This window comes from Megascapheus bottae, chromosome 19, assembly GCF_031878675.1.
Source record: "Megascapheus bottae isolate mThoBot1 chromosome 19, mThoBot2.hap1, whole genome shotgun sequence".
Lineage (NCBI taxonomy): Eukaryota > Metazoa > Chordata > Mammalia > Rodentia > Geomyidae > Megascapheus > Megascapheus bottae.
In genome coordinates, this window is record NC_143527.1 from 46,287,159 (window position 1) to 46,301,314 (window position 14,156).

At 39.6% G+C, this 14,156-nt stretch overlaps 1 protein-coding gene across 7 annotated transcripts in view; it reads left to right on the plus strand.

Annotated features, from left to right (window-relative positions):
* The window catches only part of LOC150049971 (uncharacterized), a 47,779-nt gene that overhangs the window by 15,907 nt on the left and 17,716 nt on the right, over positions 1-14,156 (plus strand). The window contains exon 5 of one of the 7 annotated variants that reach the window (XR_016538847.1): positions 3,781-3,900. The exons of 5 other annotated variants lie outside the window; for them this stretch is intronic. The gene's annotated coding sequence lies outside the window, so the exon portion shown is untranslated. Of the gene's footprint in view, positions 1-3,780; positions 3,901-8,269; positions 8,729-14,156 lie in introns of those variants that run through there. One more of the 7 variants, XM_090353506.1, reaches the window with a different exon arrangement.

Below are 14,156 nucleotides of genomic sequence, written 5' to 3' on the forward strand. Positions count from 1 at the left end.
GTACCAAGCTGTTTTGATAATTATAGCTCTGTAATAGAGTCTAAAGTTTGGAATTGAAATTCCTCCAGCGCTGTTCTTTCTGCTAAGAAGTGTTTTTGCTATACAGGGTCTTTTATTATTCCATATGAAATTTTGGATTGCCTCTTCTATTTCTTTAAAGAATGACATTGGGATGTTGATGGGTATTGCATTGAATTTGTAGATAGCTCTTGTCAAGATTGTCATTTTCACAATGTTGATTCTTCCAATCCAGGAGCATGGGAGGTTTTTCCATTTCCTTAGTTCTGCTTTAATTTCCTTTTTTAGGGTTTTAAAGTTTTCATCTAAACGGTCCTTTACATTCTTAGTTAAGCTAATTCCTAGGTACTTTATTTTCTTTGAGGCTATTGTGAAAGGAGTTTCTTTCCTGATTATTGCCTCGTTCCTCTCACTGTTGGCATAAAGGAAGCCAGTCGATTTTTGAGGGTTGATTTTATAGCCTGCTACTCTTCCAAAGCTTTGAATCAGCTCAAGGAGCTTGGGAGTAGAGTCTATAGGATTCTTTAAATACAGAATCATGTCATCTGCAAAGAGGGATAGTTTTATTTCCTCTTTCCCTACTTGGATCCCCTTTATGCTTGCTTCTTGCCTTATTGCACTGGCTAGGAATTCTAGTACTATGTTAAAGAGTAGTGGAGAGAGTGGGCATCCTTGTCTCGTTCCTGATTTTAGAGGGAATGGCTTTAGATTTTCTCCATTAAGTGTAATACTAGAAGTAGGTTTCTCATACACAAAGGCTTTACTTTTTACTCATGGTTTTAATTCGTGGTCATTTAGCTCTGTTGATTCTGGGCCATAATGAGGCTCATTGGAAGTAATGATACAGAGAAACTTACAACTCACCTCATGGTGCACTGGGGTGAGGAAGAAAGGGGGAAAGGAGAATGGAGGAGGGGGGAGAGAGGAGAGGAAGGGGAGAGAAAAGAGGAGAGAGAAAAAAGAAATATGAGGGAGAGAGAGAAGGTGAAGAGAAGACAGAGAGGAGAGAGGAAAGAAAGGAGAAAGGGGTGAGAGAGAGGAGACAGTAAAGAAAGAGAGGGAGGAGAGAGAATGATGAGATAGAGAGAGAGAAGAGAGATGAGAGAGAAGGGAGAGACAAAGAAGAGGAGAGAGAGAGACAGAGGACAGAGAGAGAGAGAGAGAGAGAGAGAGAGAGAGAGAGAGAGAGAAAAGAGAAAGGGAAAGAGAGAAGAGAGAACACAAGACACACTTTTCTTCAAAGGCAGTCTCCCAGCCAGGCGCTGGTGGTTCACACCTGTAATCCTAGCTACTCAGGAGGCGGAGATCTGAGGATTAAGGTTCAAAGCCAGCCTCAGCAACAAAGTCCATGAGACTCTTACATCCAATTAACCACCAGGAAACCGGAAGTGGAGCTGTGGCTTAACATGGTAGAACCCTAACCTTGAGCTCAAGGGCTCAGGGACAGAGCCTAGGCCCAGAGTTCAAGCCCCAGAATCCACTAAAAAAAAGAAAAGGCAGTTTCTCAGTCACCTATATCTTTTGATTGGAGAATCCTACTATTTATATTTATGGTAGTTTTGGTTAGGTAAGGTTTTCTTTTTTTTTTTTTTTTGCCAGTCCTGGGCTTGAGCTCAGGGCCTGAGCACTGTCCTTGGACTTTCTCAAGGCTAGAGCTCTAGCACTTGAGCCTCAGCACCATTTCCGGCTTTTTTGTACTTATGTGGTACCAAGGAATTGAACCCGGGTGTTTGTGCATGCTAGGCAAGCACTTTAACCACTAGGCCAAACTCCCAGCCCAGGTAAGGTTTTTTTTGATGATTATTTATGGCTCTTATATGACTTACATTCAAATTTTCACTTTCTTTTTTCATTTTTGTGTTCTCAGTGTTATTATTATATCTTCACGTAGTTGTGCAAAGGACTCACCATTTAGCAAAGATTTATGATTACAATATATCTTGATCATTTATTTTTCTTCCTTTCTTTATGCTCATCTTCGATAGTTCAGTGAATTAGTCTCACAGTGTACTTTGATTCCTACTTTCTATTTTTGGTTGGTCTATTGTAGGTTTTGGCTTTGTGGCTACCCAAAAGCTTATTAAAAATCTTTGGATCATATCAGTTTATTTTAAAATGATAGTAACAGAAATAAACAATGAACAAAAGAACAAGAAAAAGATGTATTCATAAAAACTCTCTCCAGCTGCTTTCCAGTCATCCCACAGGCTGGATATTTGGTGCCTCGTTTTATTTTCGTCTTTATTTCCTTTCACTTGAAATATTGATGTAGTTATTATTTCATTTAGTTTTTGGTTTTTCTACTAAAATATTAATTGCTTACATACCATGTTAAGAAATTAGATAACTCTGAGATTGTACAACCAGTCTCATCAGTAATTTTCAGACTTTCATGTTTTCTTTTTAATATTTTTTAAAAGGTATTAATGACTCAAGAACTTCCTTTAGCATATTATGTTGAACTGATACAATGGAAATACTTTTTGTTGTTGTTATTGGTCATGGGGTTTGAACTCTGGGCCTGGACTCTGTCCCTAAGCTCTTCAGCTCAAGGTTAACACTCTACCATGTTGAGCCACAGCGCCATTTCCCATTTTCTAGTGATTAATTGGAGCTAAGAGTCTCATGGACTTTAGTGTCCAGGCTGGCTTTGAACTGAGATCCTCAGATCTCAGCCTCCTGAGTAGCTAGGATGACAGGTGTAGCCACCAGGTCCCAATTGAGATACATTGTTTATGTTTGACTTGTGTAGGAAAATCTTTGTTTCATTTCTTAAGAATGACTTTTCAGAGCAAGGCATTTTCCTTTGACAAGAGTTTTTTTTCTTTTCCCCCCTCCTTTCAGCTAGCTAGCTTGCTCTCTCTCTCTCTCTCTCTCTCTCTCTCTCTCTCTCTCTCTCTCTCTCTCTCTCTCTCTCTCTCTCTCTCTCTCTCTCTCTCTCTTTCTTCTCCTCCTCCTCCTGTTCCTCCTCCTCCTCCTGTTCCTCCTCCTGTTCCTCCTTCTCCTCCTCCTCCTCCTCTTCATTTTTGTCCTTCTGGTCCTGGGGCTTGACCTCAGGGCCTGGGTACTGTCCTTGAGCTTTCTCAAGGCTAAAACTCTACCACTTGGGCCATAGCACCTCTTCTGTCCTTTTATATGTAGGTGGTATTTAGGAATCGAACCTAGGTTTTCATGCATGCTAGGCAAGCACCACTAGGCCACGTTCCTGCCTCTCCTACTTTAAAAAAAAAATTAACTCTTGATAGAAAGGCAATATGTTGCAATGTGATTGATAAATGATGAAGCAATTTAAGCGTAATGAAAATTGCACATCTGCTTATTTAATTTAGCTCATCAAGAAACACTAGATAAATACAGGAAGTGGCTTTGCACTGTGGAGTTTGGTTGAGTGCATAGGGATACATCAAATGCAAATGTAGCTGGGTGCCGTGGCTCAGGCCTATAATCGTAGCTACTCAGGAGGCTAAGATCTAAGGATCATGGTTCAAAGCCAGCCCAGGCAGGAAAGTCTGTGAGATTCTTATCTTCAATGAACCACTAGAAAACTGGAAGTGGCATTGTGGTTCAAAGTGGTAAAGCACTAGTCTTGAGCAGAAGAGCTCAGGGATACTGCTTGGGCCCCACAACCAACAAAAAAAGAAAAAAGAAATGAATAAAAGCAAAGATACAGTTTAGGTTGACAGTGGTGCATAAAGGGAAACCATGAGAATAATATTTCAAGAATTTGGGGTCACATGATGTTCCATTTTTGGCTGTTGGCAGTGAGATTTGGGCAAAGGGGACATATCGAAACAGAGAAAGTAGCAAGAAGTCTTGGCTGGAGACCAGAAGGAGGATACAGATGGCTTCTATATGGTAGGCATGATTTCCAGTTGTTTCCAGTCTCGGGAAGAATGTTAAGGAAGACAACTTGAAGCAGTAATGTGCTCAGTAGAAGTAAATGTTCAGGTTATCCTGGGGAGAGACATTCAAAAATAAAAGTAAGAAAAGAAAAGAAAAACAAGCACATCTCTGTGTGGACTAGAAAGTCATTTCCATCTCCTTGGGTAAGCCAAAGCCCCAGCCGTGTGATTTCTTAGTCAATTATAGCAAATTGCACAGCAAATGTGGTATATTTCCTGCAAGACACACGAATCGAAGATTTTTGTATTTCATCTATAATTTCCTTTCATTGATTGTCACCTATAGGGTTGCACTAAGGACAGTGAGGAAGACTTTAAGTATCTTTTGCTCACAATTTTTCTGCCTCTGTTTGGTTTTCTAGGCCCTGCAGCTGGGGAGAAAGTATAGATTGCCCATAGTGATTGTTTTTTTTTTTGGGGGGGGAGGGTTTATGCCAGTCCTGGAGCTTGAATTCAGGACCTGAGTGCTGTCTGTGAGCTTCATTTTGCTTTACCATTAGAGCCACAGCACCACTTCTCTTTTTTTCTTTTTTCTTTTCTTTTGGTAGTTTGTTGGAGGTTAAGAGTCTCATGAATTTTCCTGGCTAGGCTGGCTTTGAATCACGATCCTCAGATATTGGCTTACTGAATGGTAAAGATTGGCATGAGTCACTGGCACCCAGGTATCTTGATGTCCATTTGTCTGTGAGGGAAAGAGTCTGTCCTGAAATCAGAGTCCTTTAAAAGGAAGAGAAGGTGACTGGGAGAGACTAATAAAAACTTACTGAAATTCTCTGAAAGAACTTGTCTCTAAAGGATTTAACTATTCTATTTCCGTTTCTGTGACTATCTGGCCAGAAAGAATAATGGCTTATGCCTCTACTTCTGTGCTTTGTTTTTAACCTGTAATAAATAACCCTTATTTCACCTGTAATTTATTCAGCCTAATTCATCTCCTCACCCTCTTTCTAACTTCTAATGGCCCAGCGCAGCTAACATATCTCCTCCTCTTCCTCCTCTTCCTCTCCCTCTCTCCTCTTCCACCCTTCTTTTCTTCCTCTCCCTTCCTCTTCCTCCTCTCCCTTCCCTCACCCCTCCCCATTTTTTTCATTTCCTTTCCCTCACTCACCCTATTTATTTTTTCATATATTGTTATTGTAATTAATAGAAGGGTTACATTATATTCACCAGATAGAAGGTGCATTAATTCACATACATTGATACCCTTTCTCATGTCTTGGTCCCCATTTCCCTCCCCCCACCCCCACCCCTCACCTTGTTTTCCCCCCTTCCCTATCCAATTTCAAATAACCAAATACAAATATATCCAATATATCAGATAACAAAGTGAGATACTGTAACAATATGAGATAACAAATGGACAGCAAAAGAGATGAGAGATAACATAGTTCATTAAGGACAACAATCACTCATTATAGGGCTTTTGTTTCTATATCCTGGAGGTCCTTTCAATTAGCTTCACATTATATGGCCTTATATATGGCCTTTTGCTCTATTTCAAATCTCTGCTAGTAGAGAATGAGGGAAACCATTGAGCCTAAGTTCCTTTGAGTCTGGCTTACTTCAGTTAATATGATTTTTTCTAAGTCTTTCCATTTCCTAACAAATGGAGCGAAGTCATTCTTTCTGACAGCAGCGTAGAATTCCATTGTGTACAAATACCACAACCTGTTGATCCACTCATCAACTGAGGGACATCTTTTATGCTAGTTGCTAATCCTTTAATTTGACAAACCTTTGTCTTGTTTTTCCCTCTGGGAATATTTTGCTTTCCCTTGGCTGTCTCCTTTGCTTTATTCAAGGCTCTGCTAATGACTTTTTTTTGTTGGTATTATAATGATAGAATGAGCCATTCAGTGTGAACATTAGCTTCTGTCTCTTCAGGCTGCCTCATTTTTCTGCACAGGATTTATTGGTACCTGATGTCATTTGCTAATTATCGCCTAGCTTTTGTCTTGCCCAATTCTTTACCTGGTAATTTTCGCCTTATTCACCCCAAGCCCAAGTGTTGTGCAGCACATCAGAGGCACACAATAGGCCTGTTCCTAAAAGAAAAAATAGCCACTTAAAATGTAAACAATATAGATTAAATTACAAGTGTTGGTTGGATGCTCCCAGTTATAGGCTCACATCTGTAATTCTAGTCATTCATGAGGCTGAGATCTAGAGAAATCTCTGTTTGAAACCAGGCCAGGCAGAAAAGCCCACCAAATACCATCTGCAAAATTACCAGCAAAAACCTAGACTGGAGACATGGGTCAGGTGGTAGAGCACCAGAGGAGAAAGCAAACCAAGCCCAAGTACAAGATGCTAAGTTCAAACCACAGGAAAACAAATAAATAAACAAAACCAACCAACCAAACAAGGCAACAGCAAAACAAAACAATCCTGCTTATTGAAGAAATTTGAGGGTGATATCAGCCGGTTATATTACTGTCCTACACTGCTATAGTAAAAGACCACACGTAGGTTGGCTTGAATAACAGAACATTATTTTTTCACTTTGGGAGATTGGAAGTTCAAGATCGACATGGCAACAAGTTTGGTTTCCTGTGAGGTATCTCTCATAGTAAGGTGAAGAACACATTTTATTTTTTGGCCAGTCTTGCGGTTTGAACTCAGGGCCTGGGCACTGTCCTTGGGCTTTCTCAAGGCTAGTGCTCTACCTCTTGAGCCACAGCACTCTTCCAGCCTTTTCTATGTATGTAGCATTGGGCCTTCGTTCATGTTAGGCAAGCACTCTACCACTGGCCCAGATGACACGTGGCTCTGTCGTTGCTTTTTCTTGTCAGGGTAATATATAGAGGGGTTACAGTTACATTCATCAGGTAGTAGGTACATTACTTCTCTCACATTGACACCCCTTCTCATGTTTTTGTCCCCCTCTCCTTCCCCCCACCATCTTGCTATCTCTTTGTGTGACTTTTCCCACCCTTCATACGCCTGTCTATGTGTCTATCTCTTACTCCTACATATACACAGAGTTGTAAGAGCTCATGCCTGACAATAAATAAATTCTGATGTCTCTTTCTCTTCTTAAAGAAGTTTGATTTTCTTCCTTCCTTCCTTCCTTCCTTCCTTCCTTCCTTCCTTCCTTCCTTCCTTCCTTCCTTCCTTCCTTCCTGCCCTGTGCTAGACTCAGTTTCAAACTGTACCTGTTATTTCTGCTCATTGGCTAGCACTCTGTCAATGGAGCCCTATCTCCAACCCCTGGATTATCTTTATTTAGCATTTATTTATGGAGAAATATTGCTTCAGAAAAAAAATGTGAGTTTTTCAGTTTTGGGGATTCAGAGATTAAGAGTAGATTAGTTAGGATAAACTAAGCTATATTGAAGCAACAATTAAAAAATGAGTATTCATTTACTAGAAGGCTTGTCACTCATTCATCAGCATGGGTCATTTTTCTATCACCATGGTTTAGTTTTTGCCTGTTCCAGAATTTTCTATGAATGGAGCCGTATAATTCACGTTCTTGAGTTTGACTTCTTTTGCTCACATAATGATTTTGAGATCTATCTATCCATCCATCTACCTAGCTATGTATCTCTATCTACCTACCTATCTATCTATCTATCTATCTATCCATTCTTCTGTCCACATCCATCTATCTATCATCTCTATTATTGATATATGTATATATCATTTATCTATCATCTGTCTGGCTGTCTCTATCTCAATCATATAATCTACCTATCTATCCTTTTTCTCTATCATCTATCTCTATGATCTATAGTTCGTTCTTTTCAATTGTTCACGCATAGCATGCATTAATTGCAGAAGAATTAACCCTATGCTTATCATTATAGAGTATGAGTATGATATTAACCTTTGGCTAAAGCTAATGTATGCATGTAATAATTGGGGGATAAACATTTTACAACTGTGTGTATGTGTGTGTGTGTGTGGTTATGAAGCAGGAAATGTGAGTCTGCCTGCCTTGTGTAGTAATACTAAGCAGATTTATAGTTTGTACCCAATTTTGGAATCTGGAGCATATTGAATCGACAGTATGAGTCAGAGTTGCCATTGTAATTTGCCTACCTAGCCATCTCACTATAAGAGATTCCTGTTCTAAACTAGCCTTTGGTGCCCTGGTTGCATACACACAAGAGGTGGTTCAAAAACTGGAGACAAAACTGGACAGCTCAGCTCTTCTGGGGACATGAGGTCTGCTCTTACAGTTTTATGTCATTTGCCTATAGCAATGTTGTTGCCTGATTATAAACCAAATTTTGTGCACACTTTTAGCAATCAAAACACTTAAGATAATTAACATGTTGTTAGCATAACGGAATAGCATTCCATTGCATGAATATAGTATAATTTGTTTATCTGTTCTCTTTTAGATCAACATTCCAATTTTTGGCTCTCACAGATAATTGTGTTGTGGAAATTCTGGTACAGATCATTTGTTGTGGATTTAATGCTTTGGGGTTTTGTTTTCCCATCAGAAAATACAGGGGGAGGGAAATGAGGACAAAAACATGAGACGGGGTATCAATGTGTGAGAAGTAATGCACCTACTACCTGACGAATATAACTGTAACCCCTCTAAACATTACAATTAAAAAAAAAGAAAGAACAAATACAATAATCCTAATTCTTAAAAAAAGAAAATACCTATGAATTTATGTGAGTCATCTATAATGCTAAAACAAGAGTCAGTGGCTTAAGATAATGTGCATTTATTACCCTACTCTTCTGTGGATCAGAAACCTGAGTGTTCCCAAGTGGGTATTCTGCTGGAGAGTTTCTGACATAGCTTTGATATGTCCCCTGCGCATGGGGTCTTATCTGAAAGTTAAATGGAGAAAGATCTACTTCTAAGCTTACACAATTGTTAGCAGGATTGAGTTCCTTGAACGCTATTGACCTAAAGGCCTCTCTGGCAGCTGGCTGGAGGCCAACCTCAGTTCTTGGTCAAATGCACTTCCGTAAGAGGTCAATTTGATTTATGAAGGCATAATGCCAGGAGAGAAGGCCCTAGGGAGAGCCTGTTAGCAGGACGAAAGTGACAATCTCTTGCTAATCTTAGAGGCAATGACTTGTCAATACTGCTGTAGCCTTTTGTTAGAAGCTAGTGACTCAAGTGGGGAGGGAATAGTCTCTGAAGATAAGGGGATCTTTTTAATGGCTCCCCTGCTATAAGTGTTGATCTTGTAAGTCACAGAGTAGTGTCTGGTAAGGAACTCCATAGAAAAGATTACAAGTCAGAAAACAATAAAGATGCCTACACACTCATGTTCATTGCCACACCATTTACCAGAGCCATGTTAGGGCAAATAGCCCATATGTCCTTTGTTTGCAGGAAAATAGATGAACCTAGAGACAATTATGTTGAGTAAAATAATTCAGGCTCAGAGACGGCATGTTTCTCTCACTTGTAGAAGTTAGATTTAAAAATATGAATGTATATGAAAACACATACGTGGCTACATGCATGTATACTGGGTCAAACTGATTACGGTATGGTATACTTGGGGTGGATTTTTTTTTTTATGGTGCATGTGTAAAGACACAATGAAGAGACAGGTAAACAGAAGGAATACCAGGAAGCTGATACTCATTTTGTGTGGAAGGACAGCGGGTTAATGAGAAGGGCCCGATGAATGAAGAAACGAATGATGGGTGAATTTGGTCATAACATTCACCATATATATATGTAAAAAGCCTGCTGAGTTTTTCCTCTAAAGTATTTTTTTTCTCATTCTCACCAGCAGTGGAGAGATCCAGTTGTTCTGTTCTTTCCAATATTTTATATATTTTTTCTTTCTGTTTTTGGTTGGTCATGGGGCTTGAACTCTGGGCCCAGGTGTTTTCCCTAAGCTCTTTTGCTCAAGGCTACCACTTTGAGACACAGCTTTACTTCTGGTTTTCTGGTGGTTCACTGGAGATAAGAGTATCTCAGAACTTCCTTCCTGGGTTGGCTTTGAACTGCTATCCTCTGCTCTCAGCCTCCTAAATAGCTATGATTACAGATAGGTGTGAGCCCACCTGTGCCTGGCAATTTTCTGAAGTTTTAGAATTTCTTTTCTAATGTTGATGAATTCATCACTTCACAATAACTTATTTATCTTCATTTACCTCAACTCATGAAAATAAGTGTTCTAGAAACTTTGCAGTTTGTTTTCTGTTGAGTTGATGTTGAAGTATGATATGAAGAAGAGAGAGAAGGTTTTTTTTTTTTTTAAAAAAAGTCTCTTAGGTATCTGGTTATTTGAACACCCTTTATTGGAAAAATTACATGGGATGGTGGCTCACACCTCTAATCCTAGCTACTCAGGAGGCTGAGATCTGAGGATCATGGTTCAAAGCCAACCCAGGAAAAGTCCATAAGAATCTTATCTCCAAATAACTACCAGAAAACTGGAAGTGGCACTGAGGAAGTGGTAGAGCTCTAGCCTTGAGCTAAAGAGCTCAGGGACAGTGCCCAGGCCCAGAGTTTAAGCCCCACAACAGACAAAAAAAGGAAAGAAAAAACATGTTGAATTAATATTGTAAAAACAAACACCCTTTTCTTTTTCCTTTTTTTCCCCCCTCCGTCTTAGGTTAGAAGTGCAGCATTCTTTGGGGGCTTTTTGAGGACATTGGTTTATGGCATCTCTACCACAAATACTAATGTGTTAGTGCTCAAGTCTGTCATATAAAATGGCTTAATATTTACCTATAATTACGCATTCTCCTGGAATCTGGATATAGAGATATAATTCTATTCAACTCCTTCAGTACTACTACATATCTTTCAAGTGTATGAATACCATGGTATTAATTAGATTTTTATAGGTATTCTCAACCAGACTGAGGAAATATTCTAATCTTATAAAGACGTGTGTGTGTGTGTGTGTGTGTGTGTGTGTGTGTGTGTGTGTGTGTGTGTGTGTGTTGGTCTTGGGACTTGAACTCAGGGCTTAGGCGCTGTCTCTGAGCTCTTTTTGCTCAAGGCTAGGGTTTTCACGCCTGGGCTGGCTTTAACCGATGATCCTCAGATCTCAGCTCCTTGAGTAGTTAGGATTCTAGGTGTGAGCCACTAGTGCCTGCCTATTGTGGTTTTTTTTTTTTAGTATCTGCACAATATGAGGAGATGAGTTCTGTGTACTTTTTTAAAAATATAAATCATTGTGTTCTGTTTCTCTCTGTATTATTATGATAAGTGTTTGGTAGTTTCACTTTTCATAAAAAATAGCTTTGGCTCTGTTTAGTTCTCTAGTCTCTGTATTTTAACAAAGTACATTGCCTTCTGTTCTTATCTGTGTAATTGCATCCTGGTAATTTTCAATTTAAATGGTAAGTTTTGATTATAACTGTACACCTTTTTTCTCTTCTAACATAAGCATTTGAAACCACAAATTTATCTTGGTAGGAATTGCACAAAGTTCAGTTATGTTGTATTTTTCATGACTTGTTCTTCCATAAAATTCTAAAATTCTATTTTTCCAACTTTTAAAGAATAACTTTTTTTATTTGTCTTTAGTTGTATAGAGGAGTTGCTACTCAACAAAGCAGGTGATGAATTAGTGCATCTTAATCAATGTTATTCCTTTCAACATTCTCACCCACCAGTCTTACCCCACCCCTTCTCTTACTTTTCTCAATTTTGTAGGATATCCATTGATTTTTTTCTTTTTTGCCACGTAACACAGCTATTTATATTTATGTTTCTTTTATTCCTTTTCCTGGTCTGGGGGCTTGCACTCAGGACCTGGGCCCTATAAGGTTTTATTGTGCTCAAGACTAGCGCTCTATCACATGACCTATAGCACCACTTCTGGCTCTTTCTGAGTAGTGTACTGAAGATAAAAGTCTCACAGACTTTCCTACCCTAGCTGACTTTGAACCACAATCCTCACATCTCAGCTTCCTGAGTAGCTAGGATTACAGGCGTGAGCTGTGAGCATTGACTTATTTATGCTTCTATGTTATGAGGTGTGTTGCTCATTCAACATTTCACACTCACTGGACACACCCCTTCCCTTATTTTTCCTTATTTTTCTTCAATTTTGTGGTATATGCAATGAAATTTCTCCCCTTGCTCTTCCCCCCGTTTTCTCCCACTTACCCTCTTCATAAGTTAAATTTTATTTCTTTTTACATTGTATTCTTCTCGATCTCAGAAGTCACTTAGAAGAGTGATGCTTACTTTCAGAATGTTCAAGCGTTTTCTAGGTAATACATGTTCACACTTTCCAAATTAATACCGACGCAGTCAGAGAATGTATCATATATGATCTTATTTGTGTCTGAATTTGTTTGCACTTGCCTTATGACCCAGATTGTGGTCTATCTCTGAGATTTTTTTTTTTCAATGTTAATTGAGATTTTTTTTTAACTGCACTTCAAATGCCTTGCGTGTTCTGTAGCCATTGTGTGAAGAGCTTTCAACATAATTAATGTGGTTGGCTGTGTTGTTAGAATAAGTTATGTGTGAACTGATGCTCTGGTCTAGATGCTCTATTAATTACCAAGAGGTGGAGTTAATATCCTTTGATGTGACACCCAATTCATTTTACCTTAGGTGAATCTATCTATCTATCTATCTATCTATCTATCTATCTATCTATCTATTTAAAGTCTTTTTGGTAAGTTAGCCATTTTTTCCATCTGAATTATACCTATTTTTTCCCCCCGTTCATTCTTTTTTTTTTTTTCTTTTGATTGGTCAGGGGCTTGAACTCTGGGCCTGTGTGCTGTCCCTGAACTCTTCAGCTCAAGGCTAGCATTCTACTACTTGAGCCACCTCCAGTTCTTTTGGTGGTTCATTGGAAATAAGAGTCTCTCAGACTTTCCTGCCCAGGCTGGTTTCGAACCACCATCCTCAGATCTTAGCCTCTTGAGTATCTAGGATTATAGGTGTAAACCACCAGTGCCTGGCTTATTCCGGGCCTTTTGTCATAGTAAACAAGGAACAGATGGTGGCTGGGTGTCCCTCCTCTGGAATCTGGAAGTCTATCCTCATGGCTCATTTACAGAAATTGATATCATTGTTGAGTCAGGACATCAAAGCAGTTACCTATCACCAAATCTTCTGGGTGGTAGAAAGACCTTCGCTTGCCACTGGGGCCTTTTAGCCGCTTCTTGTGGTGACACAGATGAAACTCATTTTCCCAACAAATAAGAATCTAATAGATTGGATCTTACCTAATTATGTATTCTGCATTAAGCTGCACCTCTCCCTCCCTGCCCGATGCTGCTGGCATAATTAAACTTAATGCACTTTTAATGGTGTCTTCTTAATTCAAGGAGTCACATGCAATTAGCATCAAGCAGGGAAGAGTGGTAGCAGGGCCGAAAGCCATTCTACCTCAGGTGCCCTAGAAGATTCAAGTTCAGCTAGGAATGAATAACAGAACTCTGGGTTCAGAAATGTTGGCTTGCCAGGGGCAAAGATGGCTTGTAATACTTACATATCCTAATTTGAGTCAATAACATAACATTTTTTTTTTCCTAGCGGGGCTTAACTTTAAGGCCTCTGGTCATTGAAACTGGGATGTGTTGTTGGCTTGGAGTGATTAGTTGGTTAATATAGGAATGGTCAGAGAGAAAGAGACACAACTAAATAAGGACTTAGATACTTCCTTTTCAACTAATAACCCCTCCCTACCTCTCAGAAGCTGCCAGTCTTGGGGCTTGAACTCAGGGCCTAGGTACTGTCCCTGAGCTTCTTTTTACTCAAGGCTAACACTTTACTACTTGAGCCACAGCTCCACTTTCTGCTTTTTCCACTTATGTGGTACTGAGGAATTGAACCCGGTGCTTCATGCATGTTAAGGAAGTACTCTACCACTAAGCCACCTTCCCAGCTCCCAATTTAATAGTTTTTATTTAACATGGTCTCCCTATCCCCTTGTTTTTCTTCTACCTGTGACTCTATTTTCCTCCCAACTAAAAACTTCCAAAACACGGACCCAGGTTGGATGTCCTCAATTTTTTTTTTCTCTTCCACTTAATTGCTTTTCCTAATGCTTCCAACACTGCTTTGCGACTGGAGAAATCAGATATCCTTCCCCATTTAGTATATTATTACTATTATTGTTGCTGTTTTCTTTTGTGTAGGGTCCTGGGGATTGAACTTGGGCCCTAGGCCTGATTCCTGAGCGTATGTACTGAAGGCTAGCACTCTACCACTGGAGCCATAGCTCCCATTCCTGGGTTTTGGTGGTTAAGTGGAGTCTCATGGACTCCCCTGCATGGGCTGGCTTTGAACTAGGATCCTCGCATCTCAGTCTCCTGGACAGC